Consider the following 15,335-nt stretch of genomic DNA (forward strand, 5'->3'; position numbering starts at 1 on the left):
AGGAGAGTACTTCACCATTGCCCTTCCCAACACAAAGATCAGCTCTCAAAGCAGACGTGTCCCCAGAGATATAATGGGACAAGGAGACTTTCCCTTTAAGCAAAGAGGCAAAGGAACATGTCCCTGCCCATGAATTTGTATATAATTTGAAGGCAGCTGACACCAGAGAAAGACACTGGATGAAATATCTTTCAGAGCCTTGAAAGAGAAGACCGATAGCCTCCAAGGGAGTGATGTGACTCAATACTGAAGAGTCAGCAAAACCAAAAGTTTATTCATTTCTCCTGTATTTGGGAGTTGTATACTTGTCCTGGAGGAGACAGACTCATCCAGATCATCAGCTTGCACCAAACATCCTGCAAGATGGAAAACAGAGGCATGGCTCTGTCCCAGCCTGGACCAGGTACATTATTTCATCACAAACAGACTGAAATAACAGATGAAAGGGTCTGAGAAACAAGGGCAGAAGTAACTGAACAGGGATTTGGGCTGGGTCTGCATGTCAAGCATTTCCTCATCTACAACATGGGGATAAAATAGAATTTTTGACTCTGGAAGTAAACTGTCAGTGTGATCAATGTTGCCACCATTGCACATGTGCTGGAGTGCTCATTTACTACAAGGACTTTGCTGCCTGAGCTTTGCCTCAGTTTCTCTGTCTGCAAAATAAAAGGAGGTGGATGTGTTGGGCTTCCACTGGACAACTTTTTAAAAAGACTTTTTAGGTCTCCTAAATCATTGTTTTCTTGTTCCAAGCTGACCAGAAAACCACTGCATGTTCTCCCCTCTGTGATCTTAAAATAGCATTGGGCCTTTTCACTTCTCGTTCTCTCAACAGCATCAAAATGCTGCATTCCCCCCTTCAGTTCTCTTTTCATGTTTTAGCTCCTTTTGTTAGTTGAGGTAGATGATGCATTTGGGATTCATTTGTAAGGTTCAAAAGCTTTTAGGCAAAACATCTGTTTTGTCAGAATAGTGCACACCATCCCTGGTGTTGGGGAAGGAAGCAAGTATTGGGCTGCAGCAAACTCCTTGTATAAAGGGGAAGCAGCCATTCCTCTGGGGTCAGAGTCCAGAGGATCTGGACTTTGTTCAGACTCTCCTGCCTGCAGACAGGGCATCAGGAAACATAAACACCTACCAGATAAAAGCAAAACCTAACCCCAGAGAAACAAGCCTGGATATTTACCTCCACAGATCTAACTCCGGATTAGACCTATGCAGCTCACACTGGAGCCTACCAGCAGCTACTGATGTTCATGCTATTGTGGCAGAAGGACCCTACAATTTTAAGAACTGCCTTCACAAACAGCCTAAAAATCAGACAGGAAATCAGACACAAGGAAGGATATGGGATAACAAGAGAATGCTATTTTATTGTAAGAAGAACAGGAATCTTTATACGATGGGACATACTGGAGAATGTCAGGTATGTACATAAAATAAAAGGCTGTTGCAACAAACCCAGAATATTTTGCTAATCATTGCTGAGAAATCAGCATGAAAAATTCATCATTGCAAAGTCAGCTATCCCTGTCATGTCTTGCCCAATCTGCTTGACCCAGCCTATGATAAAATAAAAGGCAAGAGATACTGGTTTCTGATGGACTTTCCCTTGAGAACCTGTTGCCAGAGGGAAAGGTCTGGCTCAACAGAGAGTATGCAGAGCTCTGCAGCTGGTGTCTACAGGTGCCCACAGGGGGTAGAGACCCCTACAGCTCTCCCTTCTGCAAGTTTCTCTCTGCCTTTCTTCTTTTCTTCACCCAACAAATACAAAAAGTGATTGTTTTGTAAGCCCAGTCTGCTGGGCTTCAGCCCCATTTCATCAAAGCTATTCAAGTGATATTGCTTATCATAAATCTGTTCATTCTAATTTCAGCTGCTCCATCTTCTATCAGCATCAAATTGGTGTCACTGAACATAGATATTGACTAACTCTGCAGTCCCTAATTTTCTTCTTCTCTTTCAGGAGCTTTCATGTGTGGGTGTTTAAAGGAAAGCATCATCCAGACCGGAGTGGAAAAGAAAAAGATGACAAGCTGGAAACACACACACACATATACACACAAATCGAGTGAGGGACCTTAAACTATAAGGATTGGCTGAGTCTTGAGCTCTGAAGGTGAGACTTGTGCAATGAACCCTTTCCACCAACTGTTCAGACTGAAGTTCACCCAGTTATATGACATTATGCTGCATCCTTTCTTCATGTCCATAACTTATCTGTCAGATCCCGATTTGCCTGGGTACAAGTAGGAGAGAGGCTGTAGCACTGGGCTGCAACCTGGAAATGTCTACCTCTTCATGGGTCCCAGCTTTTGAAGTCACCCTCCTGTTCTGCACCCAGTGCCAGCCTACTTACCTAGACATATGCTAAATGTGTAGTCTACTTTGGGGATTTCACACACTAGGACTGGATAAATTTTACAAGTCAGAGGGCAGAATGAATGTTATTTACAGTAGGTAGAGCCTTCCAGACATGCTGTCTGATGGGTAGGATAGGTGTCTTCTGCTTTCAGAGAAAGCAGCTGGAGTCAAGCCCAGAAATTTTCTGCAGTTATCATAATTCAGCTGCACTGCACACAAACCTTAAGACATTAAAATGATACAGCATTAAAATGAAAGAAGTGCAGCAGTTTCAGTTTAAATTGCACTGGGTATCATGATTTCACATTTCCTAGCTACGTGTGTGCTTTAGCTCTCATCCACAATGTACTAATAGCGACTTACCACAGATAATGCTGTTAAAAAGGAGTCAGCAAAATTGTAATATGTACCAGTCTTCTCTCCAGAAGTGAGAACTTTAGACCAGCTTTGGAAAGGCATGTGCTTCCCACTGGCTTTATGGAGAACTTTTTTGGGGGGGTTCAATGAACAGTACGCAGCCCTCAGAGCTTTCAGCTGGTCACTCCGACAGGTCATGCAGTATTGCTATTTCTTAAATCCTTATGCTCCTTGTTGTGTTTAAGAAAGGCTGCTTCCCTTCTCCAAGTGGATATATTTCAGTTGTGAGTGAACAGATTCTAGTACAAAGCAGGCTAAACTCTCCACTGCTCTGTACTTTTTTTTTAACCAGTTACTTTGCTGCAAGGTGGGGATGGAAGGCTGCCAGATTCTAGTGGTAGCCTTTCACGCTCCTATGGTATAGGTTATTACAGTAGTTACAAGGCAATGAAGCTATCAGACACATATATAAACTTAGGGCTGTATGTCTGTGTCAAGAACCAGTTTACCAATAGCTTGTGTTTATGCATTTGATGAAGGGTTCAAACGTACACATTGAAAGAAAAGGAAATGCAGAACTGGCAACTGCATTTGCTGTTACAAGTCACTGTGATCCTGTTCACTGCAGTGCTGCTAAGTAAATTTACACAGAGCCTGTCTAACTCCAGGAGCTGGTGGCTAGCAGAAAAGTAAGAGATAGTTATCTTGATGTTATCTGTCCAACAATATTATAGAAAGAAAAGACAGAAGGGCGTAGAGCCTTTAAGAAGATGCTTTATCAGCACAATATTGGACTGTTGCAATCTACAATCAGGGTACCAGAATATGCTTGGTAAGCATATTTTTGTCTTTTTAGAATGGTCAAAGATTATTTGCTCCTTGTGGTAACTTACTGAAAGGCGTCTAGGAGCACAGAATACTAAATTATCAGTATAGTAAAAAGTTATGTATTATTTACAAGCACAGTGTGAGCTGTCAGGTCAGTTAAATCAATTATTCACCATTTGTTCAATTTAGCTTTGTATAAATCTTCATTTTCTCACTCAGCAAATTCCAAATTTACTACAAAGCCTTCTGCCATGTCTGTAATGAGAACAGACTGAAAAGTATAAAAAGGCAGACAGCTTACTAAATTTATAAGCAATTGCTTGAAAAGAATTATCAATGTCTACACTTTGTTTTATTTTATCTGGAGTGTAATTTTTGAGCACAAATCATACATTATATATATATATTTATATGTATAATACAGTATATATATATTTACATTTCAAGGAATTCAATTCCATCCAATTTTTGACTGCTACATACAGTAAGAGACATTCCTGTAAGAACTGAATGACTGAGTAGAGGAGGGATTCACGGACTTTTAAGGTCAGAAAGGACCATTACCATCTATGACCTCTTGGATCATACACACCGTAAAACTTCACACTGGAATGACTACAACAAACCTGTGACATTTGATTGAACTAGACCATTTTGGAAGAACTTTGTTTCCTCACTAATTTGGCCATAACTTGCAGTCAGGCTAGATCCAAAGTCTGATCTGTTGCATGATGTACAACTGGAATGTATTGCTAGGAAAAGTTATTGGTATTGGAGACCTAAGGGTAGCATTGTTCAGGAAGCATGGTAACTGTGAGCTTATCTATGCACCTCAACCTTGCCCAAGAAAAAACACTCAGCAGAGACATCAAGTACAATCTCTTTTCTTACCATACCACGCCTTTTCTGACTGGACCCTGGCTTTGTCAGAGGATTGTGAAACAAACAAACTAACTAACTAAAACAAAACAAAAACAAACAAACAAACAAACAAAAAAGTATGCATGAAAACATATGATTTTTAAGTTTATTGTTTAAAGATTATCATTCATTAGCTGCACAATCGTAGCTGGCCATATATACCTTTAGTATGTTCCACCCACGAAGCAAAATGAGTTGGCTCAAACCTCATGAAACTTCAGATGTAAGGCTAGGGTTTTTTTTTGTTTGTTTGTTTGTTTTTTCCCTGCAGTGGTCATTACCTCATTGGTTTCTGTAGTGATCATTGTTTTATTCACTGAAACGTGAATAATGAGGCCTCTGGTGTAGCGAGTGAAAAATTTCTTCTCTCTTCTCTCTATACTTCTCTCCTTGTGCGTGGAATTCAGTGATGAGAAAATATTAAATCACACCACGTTTTACTGTCTATGTCCAAAATTTGAGGTGAACAGAATTCTTCAAAGAAGTAATTATAAGAAGTTCTACATTCTGCATTTTGTTTAACATCTTGTAGGATGTAGATCTACCCCCAGCTCCTTCGAACAAAATGTTTCCAGTTCTTTGCACATTGAATTAGGCTTATGTAGCAGAATTGTCTTCGCTGAGCCCAATCTGCCTCATGAACTGTCCTTGTCACTGGGTACTTTGAAGGTGAGTTGCGTTACTCAGAGTGGAAATTGGAAGTGAACAGGCGTTGAGCAGAAGAATTATAACACGTGGAAGACATCCCCAGAACAACAGGGCCAACCATGGCTAAAATCTGTAAGGTCTGAATTCTTGCATTTCATTCATATTTCATTCTGTTATATCCAAAAATTCAGAGAGAATGAAACAAAGCAAACCATGCAATCTCCTTTTTCATTTGGGGTTAAAGATGGATTAAAGAGGTCATCAGACTTGCCAAGTAAAGGTCACATGAATTCAGATGAAGGATGAAATATATTTTCATAGTCCTTTCATTTCTGACTATCATAATTTCTATCAGTCCTCAAGGCCTTCTACCACCCAGAATGACATATATATGTATATATATATGAATATGTATATATTTACATATACACATACATATATTATTGAAGCAAGGGTAATATTGTTTCTGCACAGTGAAGTGGGGATGGTTAGAGACCACCTGAATAGAAATGAGAGCCATTCAGTCTTTCTATACTAAATAGGCAGATAGTGGAAAAGGTGAGAGATGGATTGGTTACTTTTAAGGAACCAGAGTGTAGGAGGAGCTTTATGTGTTCCACAGCAAAAGAATAGCTGGAGGCAAGATGTAAATTCATACTTATCCAGGTGTTTCTGTTCATTGCCTGTCTGTCATTGTGGTTGACTGGACCGAAAGACATCATATGGGATGAGCCATTCACTACTACAGAGCAGGTTACTTTCGGTGTTACATAGTTATCACCTCCCTCTGTGACAGATCAAAACCTGGATAAGCAGTGCAAATTACAGATGGGTGTTTGGAAAACACAAATCATTATATACATATATATATATCCCATATCTTTCAATGCAGAGAATGGAAGAAGTGTTGCATATTCAAAATCCATGAGAGCCTCTACATTTTCTAGAGAAGCCTGGTATGGACAGAGAAATTTAACTTAAAGCATGGCTGCTGTTCTGTATCTTATCATGTTATTGACTTCCCATTCCCATATGAGAAATCAGTTGCTTTCTCTGTGTTTTTTGTTTTCTCATCAACGTGACAAGGACGCAATATCTCTAAAAAGATAAGGGCATAATATTAGAAGGTATTCTGAAATATCATTTAAAAATTTTAGATGTATCTGCCTTTGAACCTAAGGGTACTTGGAACAAAAACAATACTTTAGAGATACCAATAAAATATCAAAAGCCAGCCTCAGAAAAATAGCTTTATGAAATCATAAATTCTTTAAAAGCTCATCAGTTCAGTTAGTTGCTGAAGACACTTGCTCCAGAGAGGCCTCTTGCAAGATTTTGATCCCATGGAAATTAGCATGTCAAAATACGTTGCAAGTCTGACATTTTTTCCTTGTCTATCCATGCAAGAATGTAATCGAAGAAAAAACTAAATTAAACATTTATGATAGAAGCTGTTTGAAAGCTGAGATAGTAGCTAGCACTAATGTGACAGCTTTCCAGTCTGGTACCTTGCAGACAAGCTTTGTTCCTTACTGTTCTGTCTATGTTCCTCGGCTATTTAAAAAGTATTTTCATTGGGAAAACACCCCTTGTTACTTAGGCAGGAATTGATTCAATCTCTGCCACTTTTAAAAATGAGTTTTGTTTTTAAATGGCAAAATTTGCGCCATCTAAATCCTGAAGCATCTACTCAGGTGCTATGAAGCCAAGGGGTAAACTGGCCAATAACCTCAATGTTATGTACAGGAAAATTAGTTCCTCAAACTTGTCTTCAAAAATGAGAGTACCTAGCAGCTTCTGAAACCAACAGCCACCTTTCAGCTGCTTCTCTGGAGCAATACATGGTGTGTCAGTGGGAAAAGTGGTTTCCAGCACAGTGCTTCCCAGAAATAACTCAGTCCTGACTCCCATTTCAGCCTGGGTTTCATTTGTTCAAATGTCTGAAGCAATCTGGAAAAGATGACCCACGTCATGACCCAACCAAAACATTGTCACCCTACAATGGTTCTTCAAATCCTGCCTTGACATCAGGCAGCTTGGTTTTGTCGCAGGTCCCAAGGAGGAAGCAGAGGGGAAAGGATATTTGTGCCAGCGCTCCCATTTGAAAGGGAGCTTCTGGTTCTCTACAGCTTTGATGAGGATGAAAAACAGTCTTGGCTATTTGGTCTGACCGTTAGGAAGTACAGAATCTAGAAAGTCTTTCTGAGCAAGGACTTGACAGACAAACAGTTAAGACTTCTTGTCTCTTCCCATCTTTTAAAGAAGAAGGGGCATCTCTAAGAGGTATGACTTTACAATTTAAAAAAAATAAAAATAAAAAATGGTCAGAGATATAATAGAAGATAAATGAACAAAAGCCCTGAACCCTGAATCATCAGGAAAGACAAACAAACATAATGGCTTTTACTGTGGGTGGTCACTGCTGAACATCCACAGCACAGTGTAGGAAATGGACCAACGTCTAATACATCATGTCCTGTCCTGAGACATGGAATTCTTTGAATAATCCTGTTATTCTTTCTCACTCTGAGTTCTCTGTGGTCTCTATTAAGGCAAACTCGTGTTGTGGAGGATGAGATATTTTTCCATTAGCCACCTCTCTCCTCTAAAGGATCCTCTCAGGGCATCTGTAACTTGTCCTGCAAAGGCTGAATATATAGGCTCTGATGTCAGAGCATACCAACAGCAATGTTTAGCAACATCAAATCATCTGGCTTTATTGGTGATATTTTCCAAATAAACCCATTCAGGATAAAAATAACTTTCTTCTTTTATTTTTTTTATAATGTCAAATTAAAGGACGAGCATTGCATCAGCAGACTTTCACAACACATTAAAAATCCCAGAGAAACAATATATCATACATGAAGAGCTTCCTACCAGATTCATGCAGCTAATGAAATTCTACGCAACTTCTTCCAGGAAAATAGCTTGCGTACTCTGAAGCTATATATACAGGATTTTTACAAACTGTTCTGCATGATTCATTCAGTGCTCGGTAGATTAGATGTTATTGAATTCACATGAGTTCACGTTAAATAAATAAAATGAAACACAACAGCTGGGGCTACTCATCACTCAAGCATATGACATCCATTGCCAAACCCAAGAGAGACTCGGCAGTGTTGTAATTACCAAACTGGGTCAGTGGTGAAATAGAAAGTGGGGATTGTTAGAGCAGCAACTCCTTGGATTATCTGTGCTCAGAATGAACTATGAGAGTCTGTAGTGAATGGTAAGCGCCAATGGTCCAGGTCTGCGCATAAGGAATCACTATACCCATAATTATATTTCATCCTGTAAAATTTAATTACACAGAGAAGAGTATGATGGAGCAGCCTCATCCCACCCATTACAGTGAATTGAATGGCCTGTGTTGCAAGCACTGCACATACAGAAATCCAGCAGAGATTAGGGAGAAAAAAAGGGGGTCAAGCTGTGAGCACTGTATCTGCTTCTTATTCCTGACACTGCTTTAAACTTCCAGGGATGTCTTCCTTAATGGCTGTTCAGAGCGCAGTGCCTGACCTGTGCTTTGCCAGGGCCAGGGCAGGAGCAGAAGCAGAGGAAATGAACTAAAAAATAGAAGATATGTGACTATAGAGCAATTCTGTGTCAAGTAAAAGATGGGTCTTGAGATCAATGTGTGCTAAACATAAGTAGAACAGACTTTACTGTACGGAAAGGAGGGAGGCAACTCAAAGCCATTTTATCTGTGTTACCATAGCCTCCATAACAAAGGTCCATCCCAAGCCTATGCACCACGCTAGCTAGAAATATTAATTTGCATCAGGAGGAGTCAGGGGATCTATGTGACTAACAAGGAGCTCAGCTTATTTGACCTTTCCTAGCCTGCAGGACCAGAAACAGCTGGAGAGAAGAGAGTGGCCTTTGGCACAAGCCTTCTGCAAGACTCAAACATGGAGTTTCCACTCCGTAGCAAGGCACCTTCACCACTCGGCACCCCACCCCTGGCGTGTGCATACTCATTCTTTGTTTTGATAAGCAAATCAGTGCGCACTTTAATGTATTATACCTGGGGGAATTTAACTCGGTACGCTGTGCTGAGGTTCCAAGAGGATGTAGTTATTTTTGACGCCAGTAATTTGTGTTTTGTTTCTTTTCCAAATAGGACAAAAAAAAAAGTTAGAGGCTGGATTTTTGCCTGGTTTCCCTTCAAATCAACATTTATCCCCTGCTCAGCTGACATCAGTGGAAATATCAAAAAATCTTTCTTTTGCATCCTAACAGAAATAATATGGATGTATAAAAATAAAAATAACTAAAGAAGACACAAAAGTCACTGCTTTGCTCTTGCTCTCATCCTTGTTGCTGCCCTCATGAATAGCAGGTAGCTCTGCTTCACAGCCACCAAAGGATGGACATGCCTGGATCCTACCTAAGGATCTAACTCACATACTGCAATTCACAGCTTTGGCTCAGCTCTTATTCACCTGGAAGCCTCTAAAACTTCATGCATGCCTCAATTTTGACCTAGGAAGTCACCTAAAATCTGCCTTGGTACATATGGAAATGAATCTTTCTTTCTAAAGATCAGCAGTTAAAGGTCATAACCAAAATTTAAATGCTTCAGAAGTTATTCGTTTCTCACTTAAATGTTTCTTGCTCTGAAATATGAACCCCAACCAGACAGAAGTAGCGGCAACTACATTCTTGTAAGACTTGGGTGTGTGGGATGCTGAGCTTTGTAGTTGGTATGACAGAGGGATCGGAGAAGTTGGGTGACAATGTTGATATAACCAGTCTTTGATGTTTGAGTTGAAGCAGTACAGCATTAGATCATTATGGTTCAAATCAGTAGTTGATAGTTGGCATTAACAGCCATACACAGAGACACCCAGGACAATTTTTCTCCCTCCCAGACTCTTTCTTTTAACTTTCGTTAACTTACGTGCTGCTACAGTAAAGACTTGCAGCAACTCTCAGCTCTGATTTCCACTCAGCCCCTAAGAACACAGCGCTGAGGACAGGAGACTTTAGCAGGCTCTTCAGTCAAAATTTTAGACATTTTAATAGCAAGAGAGTTTGGGGGTTCAGATGTCAAATGTTATCTGTTATACCTTTCTTGGAGAGCTATTTATAATGCAGCCAGCCAACCCAGCAGGCACAGTGGGGCAGGGCCACAGGATAGAAACAGTCCACTTTGTGCTGAGGCTGGCACTTTATAAGGCCATTACAGGTCAAGAAAGAGGGAGAGGGAGCCTCCATAAATAGCAAATGTCTCACAGCTTAAAAATCGTGACAAGTCTTTCATTTGAAACAACTGCAAGGAGGGTGCTGAGAAGACCGAAACTCTGAATATCCCTTGTTCAGCAAGCTGCCTGGCTGGGCTGGGAACGTGTTGGAGCTTGCAGTCCTGGAGTCTAACATGCTCCCTCTGTTCCTCTGTTCACTCTTCCATGATTTTATAGCTGCTTTTTATAACAAGAACACAGGCACCTTACACCGCCGGGTGTGTGCAGTAATCAGATTTTAGCTGCCGTTCCAAACTGCAGCTGGTAGTTTTAAAAAAGCTGCAACGTTTTCCTTTCAGTTTTCACTATCCCTTGAGGCTACTTCTGGCATTTTGGGACAAAAAGAAAAACAGAGCACCCAGATAAAGCATTTCTGTGTGTGTTTGCATTTTTACGGGAGAAGTACATTTGAGCCACACCCCGGAAGATTTTCACTAGAGCCAACCACTGTCCTCAGATATGGACACATACAGGCAGCATCCAGCTCTCCTACAAGACCTGCCAAGACTCATGTACCAAGCGCGAGATTCACACAGCCAAATCCTCCTCCAACAGCTACTGCTGCCTCCTGGCATCTCTGTCTGCCTCTCCTGCATTTACAGCAAAACCCCTCTTGTCCACGGCCTCTCTCCTTCTGGATCTGGTTGGCCCATCATGTGGGCTATCTGGTCTTCTCCATCTCAGCGATGGGGTCAGCTGTCCCAGCTATGGTCCTGTTCACTGACTCCTGTACTCCTCCAGTGCAAGTGCGGCGGTGATTTACTCCACCACCCACCAACCCTGGGTGGCCACCCACCCTTCAGCAAGACTTTCCCTGTGATCTGACTACAGATAGCATTACCCTGTGTGTCAAAGCCACGGTCTGTATTTGGTTGCTGGAGGTGACAGCTAGCAGTAGGTTTTTTCCATGTGTGCTGCTACTTATCCCACTTCATTTACACCAACTTTTTGCCAATTTTGTCAACTCCATTTCTGCTAGCATGAGACACAAGCATTACAGGTGAAGCTAAGTGTGTGAAGCCCTCCAAGTTCATTTGGCTGAGAATCACATCCCAAACGCTGTGCAGATCTAGGGCCAGAGGGGTGGCTCCAGCCATCAGATCTGACCTCCTGAGTGATGCAGGACATAGACATTCACGTGGGCATCCAGTCTGTGCAGCAAGCAAAAAGGCAACCATGTGGATCAGATGATTTGACCACAGGGAGGTATCAATACTGCAGCAAACAGGGGGATTCACTGTTCCCATCCCACCTGGTTCTGCCCTCTGAGACTGCAGCTAATTAAGTTCAATGACCTTGGATCCAAGCAGCTGCCATAGGACACAGCCCCCAAGCCCTCAGAGTTCAAGGGGGAATTTGGGATGGCTCCTGTGTGATCCTGCTTTTGGCAGCCACTTCTGGGGGACTGGAAGGTGGCAGCAGATGAGGAAGCAAGGAGCAGGCTGGACGACTGCCTGGGGGCAAAGAAGTGCATTCCCTCATGTTGTTCCAAGCACAAATGGTAATTGCAGGATAATTTGGGTTGGATTTCAAACTGCACTAAAGCCCCTTTCTGCCACTTTGGCAACATAAGGTGACCTAGCTGAGGGGACAGAAACAGAAGATGGCCACGGCAAGGGCACAAGCAAGGAAGAGTATGTGACCCTCTCGATGCCTGCCTAAAGGGCAGGGTCAGGATAAATATATCCAAACCCTTCTGGCTGCTGCTATCAGCCTGCAGCAAGGCAGGTTTGCTGTGTGGTCTGGGAGGACAGGTTGAGCTGCGGTCACCGGTGAGCAAGAGGTGACAGTGGTAGCAAGGAGAAGGGGCTGGGGCCCCTGCCTAGCACAGGGCAGGATGCAGTGACCCCAGATGGAGCTGATGTCGGGCAGTTTTGCTCCTAGCCCCTGTTGGGCTGGGAAAGCCTGGAGGCAGGCTGGGGGTGGAGGAAGCTGCAGCTGCAGCCTGGAGTGCTCTGGCTAATCTCTTCTCAAAGCTGCTGCGATCTGGACAGCCCCAGGCTGCCTGAGAGTAAGGGGAAGAGGAAAGGTTATAGAAAGGCCTGTGTGTCCTCCTCCTTCTTTCTTGCCCCAGTCATGGAAAGCAGACTTGGGTCTGATGGATTTCTACAGCCAGGATTTATTTCCTTAGGAGAAACTGTGGCTCTCAGCTCCATAGCATAATTTGAGAGAGAAACCATCCTTTCTCACCCCTGCGTGCCACAGCAGAGGGGGCCGTGTATCAGGACACCCCCACACCCAACACATGGTTGGGGGCTGAGGGTAAGAGGAGACCCAAACCAGTGCTTTGGGGATACCCTGCCTAAAAAATCCTGCTACGTGTGTTTGCTCTTTTGTTTCACGACATTTAACACCGAGCGATTGAAATCTAGAGCAATTATCTTTTCCTCCTGCTTTTAAGGAGGACTTTGGCAAAGGAAAACATTAACTTTTGTCTCTTTTATTTATCCCCCTCGCCCCTCCCGCCTGCCTGGCTGTGGGTAGGAAGGAGCAGGGCGGGTGGCCCGGCGGTCCCTCGGCGGGGACATGCTGCCATCCAGCGGCTGCCGGCCACCAGCCCCGAAGATGGTGAGATCCTGGCATTCCGCTTTGCCCTTCCCTCCCCTCGGGGGATGGAGGATGCTTCTGGGTGGGAGAGGAGCAGAAATGGTTCCCCACCCGCCTCCGAGAGGGCTGTGCTGGGGTCCGGTGCCCCCCCGGGTTGTCTGTCCCCTCTGCCCCACTGCTCTTGCAGCCCCTGTCTCTCACGGTACACCACGACCCCCCCTCCTCAGCCGCCCAGCAAAATCGTTCATGGAAAGGAGAGGAGAGCATGCCTTTCCTGCTTTGTATCCCTTTTCTGCTTCTGTTTCCTGCTTCTCCTCTTTTTTTTTTTTTTTTTAACCAGGGATAGACAAAAAAATGGATTTTAAAAGTTTGTTAAGAGTTTTTAAAGATCTCTAAGTGAAGCCACTTGCGGTACCCAGGGTTAACTTGCCTTTTCTGCTGATCGCCCCCAAATCACCAAGAGTTTAGCAGCTTGGATGTGGAGGTCATATACAAGGCAAGATGGTGCATTTAAGTAAAGTCCCCCGGAAATCACAGCCTGGCACAGGTTGGAATCTCCTGAAACAGAGAGTGGAATCTCTCTCCTTTGGAGATCTTCAAAAGCTGCCTGGACAGGGTGAGGGGCACCCTGCTCTGGGTGTCCCTGCTTGAGCTGGGTGGGACTAGGTGGCCTCCGGAGGGTCCTGCCAGGCTCAGACATTCTGGGATTCTGCAAATGTTCATCTACAACCACTCTTTCCTCTGTGCATCTCCTACAGAATGGAGGTCACTGCATGGGACAAACTTGCCAGTACTTGACACCATGCTATCACATAGACCCCAGCATTTGGGACGATGCTTCCAGCTCAGGTATCTCTACCTCATCATACTCTCTACCACTCAATCCAGCACTTTGTCCTTCCCCCTCTTCACTTTGTCCCTTAGGTGTGCCTATCTGTTTTATTTTCATAGAGGTTCCTTCCTGAATCCAGGTCACCAAGTAATTGTACTACAAGCAGTGCCAGCATGAAGAGACAAGAGGATGTGTCAAGGCAGGAAACAAACCCTATCCCAAGACACACGGTGTCAGGTCACCTACAGGATGCGTGCACTACATTGGCTTACACAGCAGCTCTCAGGGCAGTACAGAATAGTGCCCTGAAACAGGGCTCTTAAGTACGGGGACTTTCAAAATAGCAGGCATCCAGCAAAACAGCTCAGCACCTACAGCTATATCCAAATTCATGATCCAACTTGCTGTCTAACTGAGTGTGACATAGGAGGAAATGTCATATTGCCCCTCTGGGAATACATGAGGTGTTGTCTTATCTGTGAGGAAGTATGAGGCAAGAGTCAAACAGATCAGGTGTTGCATCCAGCGCAAGAGGCCTGACAGTCCCGCATAACACAAAAGGTGTTGACTTTACCTGTAATTGTATATACACATGAAAACACTCATTTCTGATGGCCAAGACAAAAAAAAAAAAAAAAAAAAAAAAAAAAAAAACAAAAAAAAAACAACTCCCACAAAGCGTCAGTAACTGATGTCAGGGATTTTGTATGACTAATGGAAAGGTCTTTATTTCCCCATCTGTGAACTCTAAATGCTTTGCATACTAGCAGGATTGAACGTGGAGAGAGTGACAAGCCATAACTGCAAACTCCAGCTGATACACCAGAGATGCTGGTTGCTCCCATCCTATGCAGCTGGGCACATGTGTGTAGATCGGGGATGAAAACAGAGCATTTCTCACCTAGCCAGAGTGAAAAACCCAAACCCAGGCCCAGACTAACTAATCTACTGAGTAATCAACCCAGTACAACACAAAGAAAAGGAAGAGGATTGAGGGGGGAAAGGGGAGGATGGGGCAAGGGCATTTGGGGCCATCAGTTGCTCTGTGGGCATGATGGTATTTCATGGAGTGGAATTTGCCGGAGGCGAGCTGCACTCATTCCAAATTCCAGATGGGTATCGTATAGCTGTATGCAGGAGGAATGCTCCACAGTGCAGGAAATTGTACCTTATTTTTCAAACCCTTCAGCAGGAAGGAACCTTGACTGCCTCCTCTGAAGGACTCAGTTGTCCAAACACTGGGTTTCCCTGGGTTAAAGGACTCATTGAGCTCTAGTCTGCAACTGTCTTTTTGGTTTGTATTTTCCTTTGCTTTTCAGTGCCTGGTGATGAGAGGTTTTGAGGTCTAGGACTAAGGACTCACAGGCAGTTCGAAATGCAATGCAGCTTCATATGGAGAAATTTCAGCTAAATGGAATTATGGTTTATCCTTTTTTTGATGAGAGCCCTGCTACTGTCCTGCCCATACTGCCCTGCTCCACAAGATTCTAGAGCTTTCCATACAGCACAACCCATTGACCCTTAGGGCTCCCAAATGAGAGAGGAAGATTGAGGCCACAGGAGGAGTATGTTCACGGTGG

The 15,335-nt window shown here is 43.3% G+C and overlaps 1 long non-coding RNA gene across 1 annotated transcript; it reads left to right on the forward strand.

Annotated features, from left to right (window-relative positions):
• The first annotated feature begins 485 nt into the window (after positions 1-485).
• LOC310895661 lies at positions 486-4,929 on the forward strand. The gene is made up of 2 exons (XR_014580833.1): positions 486-1,429; positions 1,970-4,929. It is a non-coding gene; the product is annotated as an uncharacterized lncRNA (long non-coding RNA).
• Positions 4,930-15,335: the final 10,406 nt, after the last annotated feature.

This window comes from Anser anser (genome assembly GCF_964211835.1).
Source record: "Anser anser genome assembly, chromosome: 2".
Lineage (NCBI taxonomy): Eukaryota > Metazoa > Chordata > Aves > Anseriformes > Anatidae > Anser > Anser anser.